The sequence below is a fragment of the Heptranchias perlo genome, chromosome 17, assembly GCF_035084215.1.
Source record: "Heptranchias perlo isolate sHepPer1 chromosome 17, sHepPer1.hap1, whole genome shotgun sequence".
Classification (NCBI taxonomy): Eukaryota; Metazoa; Chordata; class Chondrichthyes; order Hexanchiformes; family Hexanchidae; genus Heptranchias; species Heptranchias perlo.
The window spans coordinates 37,089,577-37,111,535 of NC_090341.1; the positions used below are offsets into that span (position 1 = coordinate 37,089,577).

The 21,959-nt window shown below is 38.8% G+C and overlaps 1 protein-coding gene across 7 annotated transcripts in view; it reads right to left on the reverse strand.

Moving 5' to 3' along the window:
- Positions 1 to 21,959, reverse strand: part of foxp1b (forkhead box P1b) — a 413,548-nt gene that overhangs the window by 228,071 nt on the left and 163,518 nt on the right. For 5 of the 7 annotated variants that reach the window (XM_067998898.1, XM_067998900.1, XM_067998899.1 and 2 more), the window contains one exon: positions 3,223 to 3,296. The exons of 1 other annotated variant lie outside the window; for it this stretch is intronic. The gene's annotated coding sequence lies outside the window, so the exon portion shown is untranslated. Of the gene's footprint in view, positions 1 to 3,222; positions 3,297 to 10,200; positions 10,243 to 21,959 lie in introns of those variants that run through there. One more of the 7 variants, XM_067998897.1, reaches the window with a different exon arrangement.

Sequence of the window (21,959 nt, forward strand, 5' to 3'; positions counted from 1 at the left end):
GCCAGTCAGGCACTGGAAGACAACCCTCCAAAAACCACTTGTCCCTCCCACAGTGTCCCATTGTGGAACAACCTACCTTTGTTCTAGCGTTACAGATAACTTGCGAGCCTCAGTAACATGAGGATTTTGGAACGGATGTGAGGTCTCAGATGAGTTGCAAGCAGATGAGAAAAGATGGGCATGAAAAAACTCAGCACTAGCTGACAGTCACTGCCAACACAAGCAAGTATTTACAGCACTATTTACACTAGAGTGAGAGCACCTCAGCCCGATCACGTTCAGAACTGATGGCATTTTTTTTCCACAACTGGTAATTAAAACAAAACGCACAGCTCTGTGATTGTTTTGGCGACTGAGGACAATGATACACAAAATCAGTATTTAATCACTGGGATATGTCTTTGGTGAGTAGCATGAGAGGTGACAGAGGTTCAGGCCTAAATCAGCATGCTTACCTTAATGTTCCTAATAAAGGGAGCCTTCAAACACTACTCCTGATAGCTCAACTGAGGTGTAAGCAGAGCTCCATCTCAAGGAAGCAGGCACTCGCCGAAAGCTCTCTACAGAGCAACAGAGACACAAGTGATTCACATGGCCAGACATATAAACTACAGCAGCTAGAGGGAACTGTAATGCTTGGGCAGCACGGAATAACAGGTTTACACATGCAGTGCCCAGTGTCAGAGGAAGAGAGTTGCTTAGGATTTATGTGACACCTTTTTCCGGGAAGCCTTTTGTGGAATTGTACAGTTTGTTTCTTATTGTCCTCGCTGCTGGCTCAAAACACAAGCGGCTAGAGAAACTGTTCCCTGTGGGGGGCCCCAGACCCTGGCCCTGCTGCCTTTACAGGGAGGTAACCATATTAGGATGTGTATGGTAAAGTAAACAATAACATAGTTGCAATGAAATGGAATTTTTTTCCAGCTGATGGTGTTTGTCAGTCCTCTTTTAGCCTTTCCCACTCTGTAGCTTTTTTTGAAACACTGCTCTGTTTATGTAGGCAAATTTTTGTCAACTTAGGACAAGCTTCAGACCTTTATACAAAATAAACAAGTACAGAATCTAATAATGCTTCACCATTGTAAGAGAAAATAATGTATAGACACTAAAATAAAGCATGGAGTGGTTCTATTATTGAATACAATAGTGTTCAAAACAAAAAAATTGCTGAATTCATTCATCTTCCCCACCGCCCCCCACCCCCACCCCCCGCCACACACACGTCTTTACGTCTTTGAAGAGAAGATGCTGTACATAAACTGTTCTGAAAGTCATTTTAAGTTAAAGATGCACACCCCAACTGCTGTGCTGGAATAAAGCTTAATGCACCACATAGACATATCAGAATCAATAAATCAAGGTAACAAGTATCAGTTCACAAGTTCAAAGGCATGATGGCCAACTCTCTGCATCTTAATGCTCAACCAGTAATACCCTGACTCTATCACTCCTTTCTTTGTAGACAAGTTCAGGTTCGGAAAGGGCATTTTTTCATTAGGAACGAGCAGCTGTTTTCTTGCACATGCAGTGCAGGATGCTTCAGCCTTTTTAGCTGGCTGTGCAATTGCAAGCAGAAAACATTAAACAAGCCAACAAAACTACAAGAGTGAGACAGCTAGATACTGCAGTCCAAAATTAAGACTTTAAATATAAACAGTGAAACGTGTCATGCTGTGCTTTGTTGCACCATTTAGATTCTCATAAAAGGCAATTTTTGTAAGCTAATAAACAATTCAACACCATTCCAATTTCCAGTCTCTTTAGATGAGCATCACACACCAGCTCGATTTTTATATTTCATTAAATATAGCACAGCTTGCATTGAGATATTAAGAAGCTGTAGATGTGTCTTTCAGTCTAAAGTCACTAGTTTTTCCATTCATTCTTATCACTCAGCTGGTGTTAATTTAACTGAAGTTCAAAAAGTAAAACGCAGCCAACTTTCTTTTCAAAAATATATCATTTTAAATTTAACTTTATTAAACAGTATGCTGAGTTTTGTTCTTGAAAACCTAGCAATTTTAAACCTAAAGGACTTTTTACACAGATAGAGAACATTAGAAACAAATTGGGAACTTTAGTAAAGTAAAGCCCATATCCCTTTAATATTCTCAATTCCTTTTCTGCAAGGAAAAGGTAACACACACACAAAGTGCACTGTAACAGATTAAACCAATCCAGGGCCTCCACTCTTTCACCTACACATCCCCCCCCACCCCGCAAAGTTTCTTGAGCCCATGTCAATAAAAATCCAACGGAATTGCAGCGAAAGAAAGGGAATAAAGTGCTAGTCCTGTTCTGTGGTACTGAAAAGGCAAAAGCCACCACTGTTTTGACAGATCAGAAGAAATTCTGAAGTTGTTTCTATTTTCTACAATCATTCTGAAGCAACGTGACATTGTGTGTGTTCTCTTACTCCTAACGCAAGGGCCTTGGGGCTGTTTAGCTTGTCACTATGTTTAACTACTGCTCTGGAGCTACCGAAGTACATTACCGGTAGTTACAGCTCATGAAAAATACAGCGACAAAACTGCTAGTGGCAGAAACATTAAACTCTCTTGTTAGCAGCCACCCCCATGTGGCACTTTAGCACTAGCGAGTTGTTTATTATGTTCTGTGCCAAGCATAGGGATTAAATAGGGTTCTTAAGAATCAAAGTATTATAAATACATGAAACAGACCAGGTAGTACAATTCATTCTGCAAAATTAAAAATCTTACAACATTTGTGTTTTTCCTAATACTTGGTTTTGTTCTTTTCTTGCATCTTGGATTTTTTTTTAATTAATAGATCAAGTCAATTTATTTCTAATGTTCTAGTCTGGCAAGGTCGGATGGACAACAGCACTAATGGGTGCCTACATCACAAGCTTCTGCAGTCACTGCTTGATGGTTACATCACCGTTGCTATGGCACTTAACTGACTATTAATTTCTGACAAAAGGTGATTATGAAACAGACAGCTGAATTCCAAGTAGATGTCTCAGCACAGCTAGAGGGTATAACATTTAAAATAAAAACGGACTCTACAGGTCTTCCAATTATTTTAAAACATTTTTCGGTGAATAATTATGCGTATTTTACATATATATATACTATTAGTACTTTCTAAAATCCTTCAATACTTTGCATTACTAAACTGAGTGTGCATAAGTTACTCATTAAACAAGCATTGTAAATTCCACACAAGGAATCTCCTATAAAGAACAAACCTTTTATTTACCTTCTTTTGAGTAGTAGTTGCTTATTTAAAGCAATCTTCTGTTACAGCCACCTTTTGTAATCACTCTTCTTACCCTGGAGATAAAAAATGATAGAATCTGATTGGACATTAGATGGTAGTTACCCTGTCTCAGCATTTTCATTGGCACCACACAGCAAAGTACAAATATAAATAAAACAAAATGCTTCCAATTGTACTTAATGGCAAATGACTCGCAGCAAAGTTAATAGGAGCAATGAAGTCACAGGACGACTGCTTATCAGTACCAGCTAGTGCCAGGTATTCACATAACAAACCCAAGCTGCTGTGTGTGTGTGAAGCACAGCAGATGAAACAATTTTTCATGTGATTATGCTTTCTAACTCCAGATGCCTCTGGACTTCTTTACAGTGCAAATCACTTCATGTATCACTGAACTTAGTCCTTTCTTCTTGTACTATAAGTAAAACCCATGCATACAGATTACATGAGTAAAATGCTACGACGCAGTAGCAAAATAAAATGGGTGGAACCAGATGCCATCTGTCCTGGTTCACGCTACATGCTTCCATATTTATTAAATTAAATTAATAACAAAATGAAAGGAGGCAAAAAAATCTGGTTTGTCTAGTCTGCCCGTGTACAAGTCCACAGCTTCTTCTCCCTGTGTAATCCTCAAACACAAAACATCAATGCTCCAGCGATCTGCCCCGAAAAGCAATGCTTTCACTGCGTACTGCCTTCCTCTTTGACTTCAAAGTTTAGTAACAGCAACTGTTTCTACTTTAAGATTTCAAGAGACATGAAAAGACATTCAAGGTGAAAATAAAACAAAATCTGGCAGAAATCTTGTCTTTTCAGGCCTATAATTGTCAGTACAGTCTCAAGTTTATTAGATATCTAGTACAGATTATGGGCCTTGGCCCCAAAAATTAGACATGGAAAATTGTTGCAAATCTGAAATAGACTATATGAAATACCTTTTAGCACTTCGATTTAGTTGTAACCCATATAAATATGCAGACACTTTATAACCCAAAGGTGTGTTGTATCCAATCCAAGTGATATTTTTACTTCATTTCTCCTTTAGTTCCTGCACGAGACTGTATGGTCAAAACATGGTACAGTGCAGTATTCTGCCTATCATGTTTACTTTGCATGGAATCGATCTGACTTTGTATACAGACTATTTTAAAATGTAATTTAGATGATCAAAAGCCACAACTGACTGTTTTGAATAAAAGTATTAAAATTTGCCTCTCACAGATATGTACACCTGCACAGTTAAATGCGAGGAAATTTCCCTGAACAGTACACACTGTAGCTATTTTGTTTTTTTCTGAACAGGTGATAAGATCTGGCCTACGTTCTGATCTCACTCCAGTTGAGACATTATTTCTACTTTGTCATTCACTGCTTCTAAGAATAAACTCTCCACAGGCTGTGAGCATTTACTCATCTTCCCTCTTGATTCTTGACAGATGTTATTCAGTGATGCTGCTTCAATCTGTAACAGCACGACTACACTCATACTAACGTTAGAGTTCATTATTGAGAAAATGCTGTCTGCCCCTTTAAGTAGTCATCTTTTTCACAGGTCAATTTGTTACAATGATACTTGCACACTGAGGCCAGATAATCTCTGAAATTGCTCAGTCTGATCTCCAATATATAACACAATCCATCTGAATCTTAGGTGTTGTACAAGGGTGGGTTCAGGCTGGCATTGATACGGATATATCCCAATATATCCAGACGGTAGACTGAACATCAAAATGCTCTCAATGCACCCACCACATCCTCGCATTTCATGCACATTTCTCCAAGAGGTACTCTCACATTGGTTTTGAATTTGCTGGTGGCAGTGTCAACTACAATGCAGCTATTCCGTACCACTTTCATAAAAGCCCACAGAACATTAAATATTTTCCTGTTTGGAAAGATCTTTGATGTAGACCTCCTTGTCCTTCCTCATTTCCAATGGCACTGCTGTTTTTTTAACTTAATAATAGTCTCCATTCCATGCATTGCATGTGTGGAAAGCTGCAGTGTCAAAGCAAGCAGCCAGTAATGCTGATCCCTCCTTGACACGAATCCAGGTTTGTCACCAAGAATCAACACTGTAAATTGTCCTGAAGTATACTGTACCACAATGGAAATGGATTTGTAGTTCCTGTGTAAAATTTTTAAACAAAGCACGTGCAGCCTGATGCTACACACCCATTCCACTACGGCCTTTTTAAGCTTAACGGAATAGTTTTGGAGAGGTATTGTCTTTTTATTCTTGGATTTTTAAATTCTGTCACTGTAGCTATTTAATTTCTGTCACTGAGATTTTAGTATGAATTCTATCAGCTACATCAGGTTAACAGTGAGTAACTTTCACTGAAATAGTCTGGAAAGCAAAAGGCGATTTATGACATGAAAATAAACATATGTGCGTTCTGGAATCATTTTAGGTTCAACCTTGTGACTTCAGGAAACAATGTTCTTTAAACTCAGAATTACAAGTGTTTTTTGCATTTCATTCTCTATCAGTGTGATGAAGAACGAAGTGTGATTACCTCCAGGAAAGACTGGTGTGGTTACCCAAGACACCAAATCATGAGGTTACTTTTACATAGTGGCTTGATGTAGACTAGGTCCTGGGAGAGTGACACATTGCATCACTCCCCCATTTTTACTTTTGAACTAGAAACCATTAGGCTGAATGAATCCATGGAGAAGGCAGTTCTGATTGCAGATGCGCAAATCTTTGAGAAAGTGGGTGTCTACTGCAACCAGAATTACCATAGGTTGCACAAAATGTATGTGTCAGGAGTCAATAGCACCATCGTAATTCTATGATTACCCAAGCCCAGGAGCAACTGTGTAGTTACCCTTGTCACTAAGTTAAAGTAATAGTACAGCTATCCAAGCCCATGATAGAATACTCTGATCTATTCTGATCTTTGTCTTTATCTTTATCATCAAGCCAGAGTCAAAGTAACAGTGTGATTAAACACACAAAGTGTAAGCACCAATTTATGACAAGCATCTGCCAACCCAATGCTAATACTGGGGGTGCAGTGCATCCCCAATCTGAAATGATTGCCTTTGTCTTGGAGTGGGCCCCTCCTCCTGATGGCAAACAGCTCAGTTTCTTTGAAGTGGCGCAGGTGGGACTGAGCTGCCAATCACTGGCTGATTGAAATTTCCCATGCTGCAGGAAGTCACACTGACTAATGAGGTAGCACCACGGAGCGCGCAAAATTCAAACTGGCTGTTTCAATGCGTGCCTGCACTGCTACTAAGTCGTATTCTCCCTCATGTTGCATCTGCATTTAGCCTGCTCTCTTGAGTCCAAGATAAACCATCAATCCATGAGTGCTCAAATGGTCCAGGGAATATTTTGTTTAGTGTAATGGGTAGGTTGGATTATGAAACAAAAGGCCAACTAAACTTTTGAGCAATTTCTGTGCCAGCTTGAATGTACTGAACTTCAGTAATTGGCAGTTCAAACTCAAGACTCTTCTGTGGGTATTTAAAGAGCTGGGTAATTTACTGCCAAGGAAGGGAGCAAAGAAAAGCAAGAGGTAGGGCTGTTTCTGTCAGTAAGCCTCGCCCAAAGTTTCACACGTCTGTGCTTATACACAATAGAGATCAAATGGCTATGCAGTTACCTTAGTCATTGAGTTAGCAGGACAGAAATGGTGTAATTGCCCCAGTGAATCCAGGAAAGAATCACCATGTGGTTATTCCATTCAGTAGTGGTGAAAATTTAAATTACTTTGAGATTCACCATCAGAAGTCCAAAATTTTAGTATTCAGTGGCTGAATCCAAAGATTCAATCCTGGTGGCAGATGCCTGGCATCTGGGTCTCCATAGAATTCCAGGGAACAATGATGCTCACACCCTCTACCCCACTATGTTGCTTGGGAAAATAAAGACTCACCTTTGCAGTCTTCCCTAACCTTCTTCCAACTACACTGCCAGCAACAGAAATGTACTTACATTTAATAGATGCAACCACTGGGAAAGGATGAGGCCCATGTCCCTCCAAAAAAAATTTTTGGCAGGATTATGTCCCATTCTTTCCCCCTTACGTTTCTCCTCCCCATTTCATTGCACATCTGATGCAATAATGTAAATTTTGGACTATTACACATACATCCATAAAGAGGGTCAGGTCCAACTAAATTTAAAGTTATCCAAATCGGGTATTTGGGAACTAATTTGAGTTTTCCCATTTCAGGTCCTTCTGAGTTCAGATTCAGTTTGGATCATACTCCTTCTACTGCTAATAGATTTTATAGAAGAAAAATCTCATGCTGTTTAGGATTTCAGATTGGAGGTATGAGCAACACCAAATGGACTAGCTGGCTGATTTATACTTCCTGAGTATAAACAAACGGTTTGAAAATCCATCAATAATATTGGAGTGTATGCAAAAATAGAACTATTTTCAGTTATCACTAAATAACTTAAACAACATGTAAGACAACCAGCTGTTTCACTTTGTGTTTCTCATACAATCCAACCAGAGTGGGATTTGTTTTATGGAAACTAATTTGTAGAACTTGAAGTCCACTGCAATTCCTACATTACAACAGTTACTACACTTCAAAAGTACTTCATTGGCTTTAAAGCGCTTTGGGACATGCTGAGGTCATGAAAGACGCTATATAAATGTAAGTTTTTTTCTTTCTTTGCATTGTGTCTACAGTGTAAAGACAATGCACAGTCTGCACAGCAGAAGGCATGCAATTAAATAGTGCACAACTCAGGAATCGAAATAAGCACATCGTTACTCTACCAGTAACCTTTAGAAACTGCCTGTGGTAAACAAAATTAGTTTTATTTTTTTCAGCTACATGCCAAAAACTTCACAGAAAACCCCCAAATTCTGCATAGCGCACATTGTAGACACTTTGCTAAGTGTAGTGCCATGTGGGACATTTGAGTCCATCTCTGAACATCTGTCGGGCCTATATTGTCGGACAGCAAACCAAATCACTACGCAGTAGCCACAAATATGCAACTTAGATGCATGTATTTGTAGGGGGAAGGGTTACACTACTACAACTGTGGACTTTTTTTTCTCGCCAGTAGTTTAAACAGGGACTTTTTTTTGCAACCATCAGTCACAATTTCCCACTCAGTGGAAAATTTAAACTGCAAAAACAGGCTTCATAAATCCATTCTGGCTCCAGTCTGATTAGAAACTAGAACCTGATGCTGGCTGAAAGGCCCACATAGTGTTGGAAACATACCTACCGATGCTTCACCCTGATGAATAACAGGAACTCCTGAAGGCTGAGCTAAACAAATGTTCTTTCTTTTAACTAGCGCTCTAAGGGTTAATGCTTACATGACCCATAAAAAGAGCAAAAAAATGTATTTGACTATATTAGCTTCAAATGTACAGTATACTTGTAAGAACATCAAAATTATATATGACATTTGAAAATCACCAACAGAAAAGAATCTATTAAAATTCACACTCGAAATCCAAGGAAATCGTAGTACATGCACTAACCCATATTAATGATCTGACTATTACTTGAGTCACAAATCAGCAACTGGGTTTACATTCCACAAATACTAGAGAGTATTGAACTCTGGAACTATTTTAATTATCCAATTCCAATGATTATAATGTAAAAAAAATGCAAAGCTTTTTTTCTTCTCGAATAGTCTAGCAGCGGTTGTATCATTTATGAAGATATGTGCCTGGGGATTATTAATTAACCTTGGTATTTGCAGAGCATTCCCCTGTTTTCATACTGCATTCAATTTGTTCAAATGAGCTGATTTACAAAATTGATGAGTTTTACAGCTATAACTACACTTAGAAGAAACACTAGCAGAACAATACAGGGGTGGTTTTGAACACAAGGTTGAAAAACTGGTCTGTTTATCAATTCCATTGGAGTATAGCTGCTGGGTGTGTCTTTTTGTTGACCTTTGCTGTTGGGCATTTAAACATTTACATCTGCAAGTAATTTAAAGCAGTCTAGTTTCTCTGTGGTACATTGTGCAATGCAATGGTTAACAACAAACCCCCAACCCCCATGAGTGTGAAAGATGAAAGCAATGCAAATAATTATCACGAAGCCTTTAAGTACATTTGTTATCGGTTATATGATAAGAATAATCTTTGTCAATTGACAGAATACAATACCATTAATGAATCAATAGTCAGAAACTAGTTTGGCTCATTTCATTTTATAGGGCATTTTCTGAATTAGGCAATGGAAAAATATGCTCTTCTACTGAAGCTGCAAATACAAATATGAAGTGAGTGAAACAGCAGCTGAGATCCCTCCCACAAAAGAAGAACTGATCTAGACGGGACAAAATGCCTTATGCAAAACTGATAACCTACAGTGCCATTATGCAAAGACTATTTTTATGGATGACTGTCTCCCCAACAACAGGGCAGCAGCTCTGTCAGTTCTCTTCTGTAATATCAGGTTTCCAGACTGTAGTCCTGCTACTTAGTGCATCGCAGGCTAACATCTCTAGTGTGCTATTAATATCAATGAAGAGCAGATTCCATTTCCACATAAGAAAACCTTCATGTTACAATACAGTCATTTTGCTGAAGAAACGTAGTCACAAGACAATATTAACTGGTGGCTCTAACTGCCTAAGACTGCTGTGTATTATCCTCTTCAAACAGAGTGCACAAAGGGGGCTTTATCATGAACAATAATGCAGAAGCGGGACTAAGCAATGGAAAAATAATGAATCAGTTTGGTTTACCCACTTACGTTTTAATGGCTACAAATACAACACTTAATACTTTGGACATATGCTTTGAGGCATTCCTAGAAACCACCTGCACGTAAGTACATACTGTACTCTCCATTCCTGAGACCATAAACTACAGAGAACTACTCAAGTATGCTTCAGAAACTGCAATCTGTTAGTAGTTTAAAGCTTATGAATATTTTTTCACACTTTTATCAAAACAACAAAAAATGTACTGAAAATACAACTGCAACAGCACTTACCCATTAACTATGAAGCCAAAAAGCTTTTGAGTGGAATGTAATCTCCAGGAACTGTAAGGCTACTGAGTTTTTAAAAACTAACTCCTTCAATATTCAACATCAACTCCAACAGACTGCAGTATAATGAAGGACTGAAGGTATGTGATCTAAACACAACAAAAGCCACTGCCTTGCTCTAGATTAAATATTCAGGAAGAGGCCCCTTTGCATAAACACAAACAGTCAGCAAATGAGCAACTGGCTCAAGTCAGCTGCTTGCTGAGCCATCTACCTGTCCTGCTTTGAGGTGAAAAGTCACTGAAATGTTTGTAATTATCCTTCATGTAAATTAAGCTTTCCCTAGGCAGTAATGTACTGGTTTTTCCGTGTGTGACATTCTACAGTCACTCTTTGATCCCACTCCCAACACCCTCGTTTCATTTTTATGTGTCCTTTAAATTTTATTAACACATAAAAAAATGTTTTCTAAGCAGCAGCTCAATGACCAGAGACATGCAAATGCTACATTCCAGCCATTGTATCCAAGCAGTCTGGATCAGCCAGTCTGAAAAGCCTAGATTGAAACAAACAAAACAGAATCACAGCCATGAAGAAAATCGGCTGCATAGCTTTGGATACTGACTGACACATACTGATGTAAGGAGTCAAAGATGTCATTTTCATGCAAGCTCTACTTGCTAGAAGCAGGGAGAGAGTGGGGACCTCTCAAAAATAAACAGAGTGTACTATTTCAAAGGCAAAGGATACAGGCATTCCATTGTTGAAGCCAATTATCAGTGGAAAATAATAACAACAGATGGATTCAGAGTTGCTGACTTGTTTCATGCACTTCATTGCTGTCCAACAGATGATGAAATCCTAGAGCCATCTCAAATAGTCAAACAGTCCTCAGTGAAAGGACTCAGACTACAGATGGGGTCATTTTAGTAGATTTGGTTCTGCCATATGTAATCTTTGAGTGTAAAAGAGTCTGCTTTCAATGGTGGGCAGCTGCAGCAAATGTCACAAAGACAACCAGTTTTATCACTATGCAGCAAACAAAACAGCCCCCTCCCACTCAAAACCCAAATGCCACAAACCGCATGTGTATGAAGTACCATTAAAGTACTGTTGTAAAAAAAGAAATTAATAATGGAAAAAATGAGAATTAATCTGATAAATTAGGTACACTGCTGTCTACAGGATGATGTCAGACATAATCTGCCATAAATGTATGCATTTAGAGCACTTTCCATTTACAGTAAAGAAGCTGGTTTACAAAGTTTTGACAAATTTAGGGGAATATATACACAGATCATTAAGAAAAACTAAGCATTTACCATAGATGGTGCAGGTGTATAAAAACTGCTTGGTATTTCCTTTATCTTAAAACTTATGTAACAAATACAAGAAATGTTTTGACTGAAATTCTTGCCATGACAGCCACATCTAGCAACTGCCACTTCATAATAATTTAAACTGCACACAGATAGAAGCCAGGTTTGGTCCCATGTGGCTTCAAGTCTATGGTAGCTATCCCCACACACTCTCCCCACCCCCTTATCCAGCCTACACAGGCACTATAAACAACAACTAGGGCTTCTGTTACAATTTTGAGAGAGTCCTGGACACTCATATTTCATCTAAGGGGTCCAGAAATAAAACTGCAGAGTCTGATACATACCACAAATATGTGGAGCTGGGGATGGGGGAGAGCAGGAGGGGCCTCAGGAGCAGTAGAAAACACAAACACACACACATTTAATTTACTTTTTTTTCTTAGTCAGAATAAGGCTACCATATTAGCTGTTCTTAGTGGATTGTAACGGTATTGCATACAACATAATCTCTCTCACTCTCTCTCGCTCACACACACACACACACACACACAAACTGTATGTTTCACTTCAGCAAATTTTTTGAGCAAACTGTGGCTCCACTTGGGGTCCCATAAATTCAATGCTGGTGTGCTGGTGCACCGCTTTTAGTACAAGCCAGGTTGCGATCTGAGCACACTGTTTTAACAAGTGATAGTCTACTGGGCTCTTCAAGCTAAAAAAAAACACAAGATGAGTCCACAGGAGAAAATTCTGGGTTACAGACTCCCAGCTATAAGGTTAGTAGAACCTGTCATAGAAATGGCTTTGTTCCTGTTCAGCCTCTGAGCAAAGGCTAATAACTAGCCACATACTTTTTTTAAAAAAGTAAACAATACTTTCCTAAGTGTTACCAAAATAAATATTTGCTGAAGGGTTCTGTTTGTTAAATGCATACTGAGGAATACAATGCTACTTTTTATATCTCCATTAGTAAATGGCAGTAAACCATTACTTTGCCACAATTGTTTTACAACAAATGTTCCTTTTAAATGCAAATAAAGTGAGCAAACAGACATTCTGATCAAAAGCAGCTGATTTTTTTCTCATACAGTACTGATCCCATCAATTACACACTATGCATGAGTGATGAAACGTTTCCCAAACCGTTGTGGTTGGTTGGATGGATGTTTTACTGAGGTCTAATTCCAAAGCTCTTCAAACGTGTCTACACATCACTTCCAACAGTTGGCTTTAAAACTTCAGTTGTTGCTGTTGAAGTGTCAGTGGTAGAATCCCGTCAAACGCTGAAGCAGCTCAACAATAAAAGATTGTGAGACCTTGACAAGTTTCAAATCCTTTAACTATGAAACAGTACAAAATCTGATACACAGCGAGGCTCAAGAATAATGGATAACTCGCAGTGCATTACAAGATTATAACCTAATCAAGGGGTTCAGGTGATATTATGAACCACGACAGTGAAGATATAGAGGTCATATGAACCCTGAGATTAGGTTACTAACTTTAGGTTGCCCTACTATCTTATATTATTATATAAGTTATGTAATATAAATAGAGTGTAGAGTGCTACAGTTAAAATGTTTATGACTTTTGTGAGAGCTTCAGGCGTTTCTTGCCATTTTCACAAGCATTCTAGTGTCGCACTGCAGTGGTCAATGATGTGTTCTGTCACAGACAAGTATTGCGCTCATTTGTGACATCATTACTGCATGAAGATTTACTGAAAGATAACTTGCAGCAGATTACAGGAAAACGCTAAAAAAACTAACAAAAACACAAGCTTTTTTTAAATCACTAAATGTCTCAAGAATCTTTGATACAAAATAGACCCGTTTAATACTACCTCCACAACAAAGTGCTGGTTGTTCATTTCCAGCTCGGTTAGTAAAACTAAGCAAATAGGACAAGCTTGAACACTATCCTTTTTGCATTGCAGTATGTACCTAAGATAATTTAATTGCAGGATAGTCATACACCAGTAATAGGCAATTACAATGCTTAATGTACAGGGAATCTTAATTTTTTTATCTCTCTACCTCCCATCAATTAAACTAGCGCTAATAAAGGCCTGTATGGAGAATCATGAATACTGTTCAGGTGTATGATGCCTTAGAGGGCTCTTATGTCAATCAATAAATTTCACATAATAAGAGCCGGAAGTAGAATGCTGCTGTTCAGATGGTGCCCCATTACCTAATCAGTTGATATGCAAGTGGTTTTGCCAAGAATTGAAGAGGTCTGGCAACAATGAAAAGATCTGAGCACACACAGCTTTGTTTCATTCAGTTTATGCAAATAATATGGCTATTAGCAGACAATTAACATTCTGAAAGCCCATTACTTAAATAAAGATATTTAAACTATACAAATTACAGACTGCTTTTTTCCTTCCTTTTTGTTGTAATCATGTATAATCAAGAATCATTCCACTGAATATTAGGTTACAAACAATTATCACACTGATATTTAAGAGAAGAATTTGCCTGAAACTTCATTAAGGAATAATCACATTAGCCTATCTTATTTTAATACTATCAGTCATGCATTCTTATCCTTTTATTCCTCCCTTCTGTATACATGTAAAACTGTAACCATTGCACACCGTGTCAAATAGATCCAATTTAAATACAGTGGATCTGTAAGCTAGTGGTTAACGGGTTAAAGCAGCAGAGCTGCACAGTTGGCCCATAATTAATCTTTTCTGACATATAGGTAGGAGCTCAAGAAACCAACCTGTTTAAGAACTTTTCAGGATGTTTAAGTTTCCACAGCAGAGATCAGGAATATGCTGAGGAACAGCTGAGGCACCCAAGCCACTGAGCTATGCCCTTCACTGTGGGTTCCTACTAGATGATCACTGAACAAGAACTTGGGGGGACAGAATAATGAGCTACTGGCATGCGTATACAAGTTGAATATCCGTGAAATTGAAATCAGTCGCTTAAACTTGAATTACTTTACATGAATGGGGTGACAACAATATTTTTAATGGGTTTGCTTTTTCAGGTCCAACCTGTCGGTTAGAAAAAGAATTACTGGTAAACTGTGGGCATACTGCATCTTTAAAAATCAACCACTGCACTGCAAGGAATAGATAGTTTGTAATTACATATGACCACCCTTCACTTGTACTATATTTAGATAAATGATATTCATTACACCTGGTTGTCAGTACTATAATGCCTCTGAGGTATTGTCTGGCTATCTCCTTTTATATAAAAAAAGTAAGATTTTATAAACAAAAAATCTGAATTAAAATTGCTCTAAAAATTTTACTTTTCCACAGTTGATATTTGACCTAGTAATTTGGTACAAATAATGTGAATTTATCTTGCTCTTAGGTGGAATATTTTGTTGACCAAAGAAATGAGAAATAATTTGTGTTGTCAGCATGCAATTTGTTGGGTAACAGCAATGGTCACACCTAGGTTTACCACAGACATGAATGTGAACCATTTTAATATCTAGCTCCTCTGACCACCGCAATGCTTCAGTAGGCTATTTCTATAACCTGTCAGGGCCATTGGGGGTAATTTTCCAAATCCACTGATCACACCTGCAATCTTTCGATATACACCCCCCACAGAGGAGGTTCCCCAGTGCCAGAGTGTACTTGGAAAATTACTTTCATGATTCATTCCTTGCAAGTAAGGCATTATTGATAACAAGTCTTTAAATACAAGGATAATCAGCCCATTAAGAGAATTATGAGGGGTAATTTTCAACTTCGCCACCTGGATTTCAATGGGATGAAAACCAGGCGGATTCTACAACGGGCGGGCAATCCACCCTGCCAGATTACCACCCAGTGGTGAAGGTGATAATTACCCCAATCTTTTAACATATGAGTTGTAGTATATTACAACCAGACATTTTCCAAGAAGGACATTTCTGATTTCAACGAAGTGACACAACATAGTCCTTCACAAGATACATAATGGTGAATTTTTAAATAATCTACAAAAAAAAAGTTATAGAAAGGTTAACAGTCAGCCTCGTTACACAGCTGTAACAGGTTGAAGGGTTGAGATGATGCCATAAACCATGGCAGTGAAGTTGAATTGGTTAATATAGTTAATCTGAACAAAATGTTTTGCAACTTTGTAACACACTTCAAAGTGGTATTTTAATGTTATATCAAAATATAATGATTTCTTACATTTTTTCCCTGTCAACTTGCCCTTTTCCCTTTTTTTATTTTCTTCTCCCTTCATGCAGCATTAACCTATGCTACAGTAGGATTTTATGGGTGCCAGGAGTCCTCTTATACCTCACAAAGTGGCCATTCTACATGTATACGTCCAGACAGTAAGCATTTGGCAGACTTTTTAAATCGGAAAAGTATCACAGCCAAGTTATATTCCTTCTTATATGATATATGCACATATGCTGGAAAGGGTCACCTGGATAGCAACTAGGAGCAGGAACGCTGGCTGATTTCGCCCCTCCCTAGCCTAGGGCTACTGAGGCCAATTGTAACACCCCACCTGCCACCTTAGTTGGCAGCAGTTAACTCCGTACAACCTGGAGATCAAAGCAAGGACTTTTGTAGTCTGTGTGGTTCAGTACCACACCTAGCAGTGCATTTACCCACTAAACCAGAGGGAGCTATTAGTATCCTCGGTAAAGTTATTTCAATTTAATTTTCCATTGGCCATAGCTGACAATCATAATGGAAAAGCTCTATTATTTAATCTTAGTTTACAGATTGATAAGATAGATTTTAAATGATTAAATGCAAGAATAAACCTTTTAAGAGTCTTTAAACTATGTTTAATGTAAATAACAAGCTCTTATTAATCTGAAATACAATTTATCGAAGCCAACAACAGAGTATTAGGCCAAGTTTAATATTGCTATACACTAGCAGTAACCAGCCTTTGTGGAGCTTTATGGCAGAAGATTATTGTGGTAAGAAGAATGGTCTAAAATCTGCACTTAAAATGTTTGTAGTTTTGGTAAATCAAGTTTCTGTAACCACATTGAGAATGTGGAGAGGAAACTGGACAGTGGCTTCCCTGCACCCTATATTGTCAGACATATAAATAAAATTACAAACAATACCACTGTACCTGACTGTTGAGGAATCCTTAGGTACATAGTATAGGTATTTGCTTTAACATGTCAGAATTAAAAGTACAATTCAAAATGGCAACAGTATGGTGGTCCACTGCATTGAAACACCACTTAGCAGCGCCACCAACTGGATTGAGTTCCTGATCTCAGTCAGCTGTGTTAATTGTGCCAAGCTGAGCCAAGGTAGTTCACAACAGAGACAGAGATAAAATCCCCAGGCTGCTCTCATGTAACAGCTAATACCCATTTCACAGAGACTAGGCACTTTGAATGTAGCTGATATGTGGTCTGGGAAGATGGATTTTTAGCAAGGCTTTTGACAAGGTCCCAAATGGCAGATTGGTCAAAAAAGTAAAAGCCCATGGGATTCAAGAGAAAGTGATGAATTGGATCCAAAACTGGCTAAGTGGCAGGAAGCAAAGGGTAATGGTCGAAGGGTGTTTTATTGACTGGAAGGCTGTTTCCAGTGGGGTTCCGCAGGACTCAGTACTAGGTCCCTTGCTTTTTGTGGTATATATTAATGATGTAGACTTAAATGCAGGTGGCATGATTGAGAAGTTCGCAGATGATACAAAAATTGGCCATGTGGTGGATAGTGAGGAGGAAAGCTGTAGACTGCAGGAAGATATCAATGGACTGGTCAGGTGGACAGAAAAGTGGCAAATGGAATTCAATCCAGAGAAGTGTGAGGTAATGCATTCGGGGAGGGCAAACAAGGCAAGGGAATACACAATAAATGGGAGGATGCTGAGAGGAGTAGAGGAAGAGCGGGACCTTGGAGTGCATGTCCACAGTTCCCTGAAGGTAGCAGGACAGGTAGATACGGTGGTGAAGAAGGCATACGGGATACTTTCCTTTATTAGCCGCGGCACAGAATATAAGAGCAGGGAAGTAATACTAGAACTGTATAAAACACCTAGTTAGGCCACAGCTTGAGTACTGCGGACAGTTCTGGTCAACACATTACAGGAAAGATGTGATTGCACTAGAGAGGGTACAAAGGAGATTTCCGAGGATGTTGCCAGGGCTGGAGAATTTTAGCTATGAGGAAAGTTTAAATAGGCTGGGGTTGTTTTCTTTGCACAGAGGAGGCTGAGGGGTGATTTAATTGAGATGTATAAAATTATGAGAGGCTTAGATAGAGTGGGCAGGAAGGACCTATTTCCCTTAGCAGAGAGCTCAATAGCATAGATTTAAAGTAATTGGTAGAAGGGTAGAGGGGAGCTGAGGAAAAATGTTTTCACCCAGAGGGTGGAACTCACTACCTGAAAGGGTGGTAGTGGCAGAAACCCTCATCACATTTAAAAAGCACTTGGATATGCACCTGAAGTGCCATAACCCACAAGGTTATGGACCAAGTGCTGGAAAGTGGGATTAGGCTGGGTAGCTCTTTTTCGACCGGCACAGACATGATGGGCCGAATGGCCTCCTTCTGTGCCGTAAATTTTTCTATGTTTCTATGGGGAATTAAGAGAAAAGTAGCCGAGCATTGAATTTTTAAAAAGTACAATAAGCACAAAACTGCAATGAGGCCTATCAACAGTTTGTCTTTAGTTACTTTTATACCTCTCTTTTGTGAGTCTACGGTTCAGCCACCAGGATAAAGGAATCAGATTTAGAATTGTAGAAGCAGAGAGCTGGCTCACGGACATGGGTGACCCAAAATCAGAATGAAACGAACACCAATATAAATGCCACTTTTGGCAATTTGTACTGTACTCATAAAGTACAAATGTTGCATGAGTACAACACTAACAATGGCATTATTTTTATGCTGGTAAACACTTTCTAGTATCTTTTGCAATAACATAAATGCAACACTATGTTAAACCATGCCTTCAAACTACCCTTTTAGGCATCGACACTCATAACCAGATGTAAATCCCAGTCAATAACAGAATGCCATCAGCAGGATGAAAATGCTAAATGCAACCTGATGGTGAACAATTTGGTGCACATTTAGGAAAATTAACACCACAAATAATAAGTGGATTAGCTAGTAAGAATAAGTCATCTCAAGTGACATAGAACTATATGCTGTATTAATCTTCTCTGCTGCTATCCAATGCAAATGGTTTAGTTTTTTTTTATTAGAATAGAATTGGATTCTGAAGACTATTAATACCAGTTTTAAAAGGGTTGACGTCAAACGCCACTTTAGCACAAAATTTACACTTTCAGAACTGGGAGCCCATATGCGTAATCATTTACCTGTGCTAAAGCACAAGTGATTAGGATTTATTTGTTATTTATACATTTCCATCCAGAAATTATTGGAATAGACATTTTATTATCCTACAAATAGTTGCACTTCAACACTCTTTTTCACATACAGAACAATGATGCAGACTGCAAGTATGTGCACTGTTACAGCAACTCGATATGACATTTTTATTTGCTGCAGTTGTTCTGCTCAATGCTATGAAGTACAACTCATCCAAAAGTTACAAATTTGACAGTTGACTAGAATGTGGTCAACAATAATTGCAGTTCCAGAATTCAATACAGCAAAATTTGATACAGCAAAGCAAACATAGATGTTTTAGTTGGGTGTAACAAGCATTTTTTTTTCTTGCAGAGTATGGATTTAAAGTAAACATCTGGTCACCACAGCCACAATAGAGTGCATTCATTTTGGATCCAAATTTAAATTAACAAGTTTTGGAAACAATCTTTTACAGTTTGGAAAATGTAGGCTAACCTTTCCAAGGTTTCCAAAACTCTTTCATTCCAACTAAATTGAGGTTGATTAAGTTACCATTCTGAAGAGGGCAAAATTTCCTGACTTTAAGAATCTCTCATTTGGCAGCAGTAGCAGAAATTCCACAATGAAACAGTGCAAAATGTCCAGGCCCCTGGCTAAAGAATCACAGACCTCTCCTAATTCTATGGATTCTAGTTCACCATTGCTGAGACCAGTTTCATTTGCGTGCATGACCTTTTGCATTTGAGTATGGTGCAAGTGAATATCTACCCTTTCCAGCATCACATGCAGCAATGTTGATACGGAATGGATAATGAAGAAATAATCTGTTGCCCTGCTAATTGACTATTTTAGGCTTTTGTGCCAAAGAAAACTGGTTGTAAGGGTTATCCCCCTCTGTGGCTGAATGCAAGAGCTATCTCTGTGGTACTTCTTTCTTTTTAAAAATGCATTTATATAGCATCTTATCACCTCTCAGAAATATCTCAAAGCACTTTGCACTCAATTAATTACTTTGAAAAGTCATGACTGCTGTGATGCAGTCAAACATATCAGCCATTTTGTACACAGCAAGATTCTATAAACAGCAAAAAATGAATGAACAGTTAATTTGTTTTGGTGCTAGTTAAGAGAGGAACATTAGCCAGGTCACTGAGAGAACTCCTGTTCTTATCTGAATGGTAACTTTGATGTGGAGATGCCGGTGATGGACTGGGGTTGACAAATGTAAGGAATCTTACAACACCGGGTTATAGTCCAACTGTTTTATTTGAAAATCACAAGCTTTCGGAGGCTTTCTCCTTCGTCATGTGAGCAAGTGTGGGATTCCATGGAAGGTTACCGCATTTATAATCAGAGAACAATACCTGGTGATTACAGATAATCTTTCCAACTGCCCGTTGTCAAGGCAATCAAAGTGTTCAGACAGAGTGATGTTACCTACAGGACCACCGAATACACAAACGGCCAGAACACAAAACAGAGAGAGAGAGAGAGGGAGAGAAACATCCGAAAGGTAACTTGGAATCGTTAACATCCACCTAAACTACCAGAGGTGGCTGAACTTCAGTTTGAGATCTAATTTGGAGAATGATACCTCAGGCAATGGAGCACTCCCCAATACTTCACTGGAGTGCCAGCTTTGAAGTGCTCAAGTCTCAGAGTAGGACCTGAACCCATAATCTTCTGACACAATGTTATCAACTAAGCCTGGAAGGCATTCTATTGTTCAAAAGAGTGACTTAAATTATTTAGAACTTATCATATGTTCATGATATCTAGGCTCTGTCACCATCTGATTTATTTTAATTTTATAAGAAATAAGATGAGAAATTCCTGTGGCACTGTTGTCGTGCCTGTCTGATCTTGCCATGACCCTGTCACAGGGATAAGACAATTTAAATATTAGGGCCAGGCAATACAGGGACACCCACCCCATGGACTCAGCAGGATTTCAGAGAAGAAACTTGCCACTCTGTCAGGGGGGAACATGTCCATCCGCCAGAAAACTTAAATCTTTATTGTTGCTGCTCCCTCGCTGGTAGGCCCATGTTCAAATTGCAATTAATCTTTCTGGAATAGATTGTTGTTTAAATATGGTCTTGTGGGAACCACACAAAAACCTGTGTATGGTAAGTACACCTGCTTCTTGCATGCGTACTTATCATTGGTTATATATGAAGCAAAGCTGGCGGATTTCCAGGGAAAACCAGGATCCAGCCAGACACACCCCAAAAGGGATATCGGGATGGGGTGATGGGGTGGAAGAAGCACCCAGCCCCTCCAGTGGAAGTTCTTGGTACAATGAGTAAGGGGTGAAAACCTGGCAAAAGCAAGTTCTGCCAGATTTCTGTCCCATTAAAGACTGAAATTTCTATGCTACAATGTTTAACAATGAGACTGGTTTGACACAGTATTAACACCTGATTTAAATTGCCCTCAACTCCATTTGTGATGTTTTTCTTTGGGTGGGTGGAATAGAGAGTGGTGACACTAGGTCTCCTTCAAATCACAATACAAACTTCTTAGCACCAATGTTCTGAGAGTGAAAGAATTAGTCATGATTGAAGTAGTACTTCAGTTCCAGTGCTACACACAAATGTCAAATATCCACAAAATAAGTTAGCGCTGGTACCCCATAGGAACCTAGTTGCATAGCATTTGCAGTGCCTAAATAATGATGAAGATGGTGCGATATCAAGCACTGTGGAAAGCTGCCTCCCCACCAAACTGTTACAGGATAGAGTCGAGGGTTGCCTGTCACTCAAACCAGCCTGCAGGAAGCTGTATCAATTCCCAAGCTGGCCACTAGACGGTGTGTCTTATCAAAACAAAATGTTCCCACTCAGCAGGGATGCTGAAAGCAATCCTCCATCCCCAGACTGACAATCAATGAGTAGCATAGAAGGTGGCATGGGGTCATTTGTATTGTAGATCATTCTTCTGACTGAAAATGACTATGGCAATGAACTATTTTCCACAAAGTGGTATAGAGTGCAAACACATTCATATACCTTTAGCACCATGATTAGGAAAAGAGAGAACAGCTTATAGCTCGTTGATAATTGGTTCCCATTATGTGTACTTGTACAAAGATGAAATAATTGGGCTTGCATTACTGCAATACACGAGTAAATTTCACTGGTAATTCTATGCTTAGT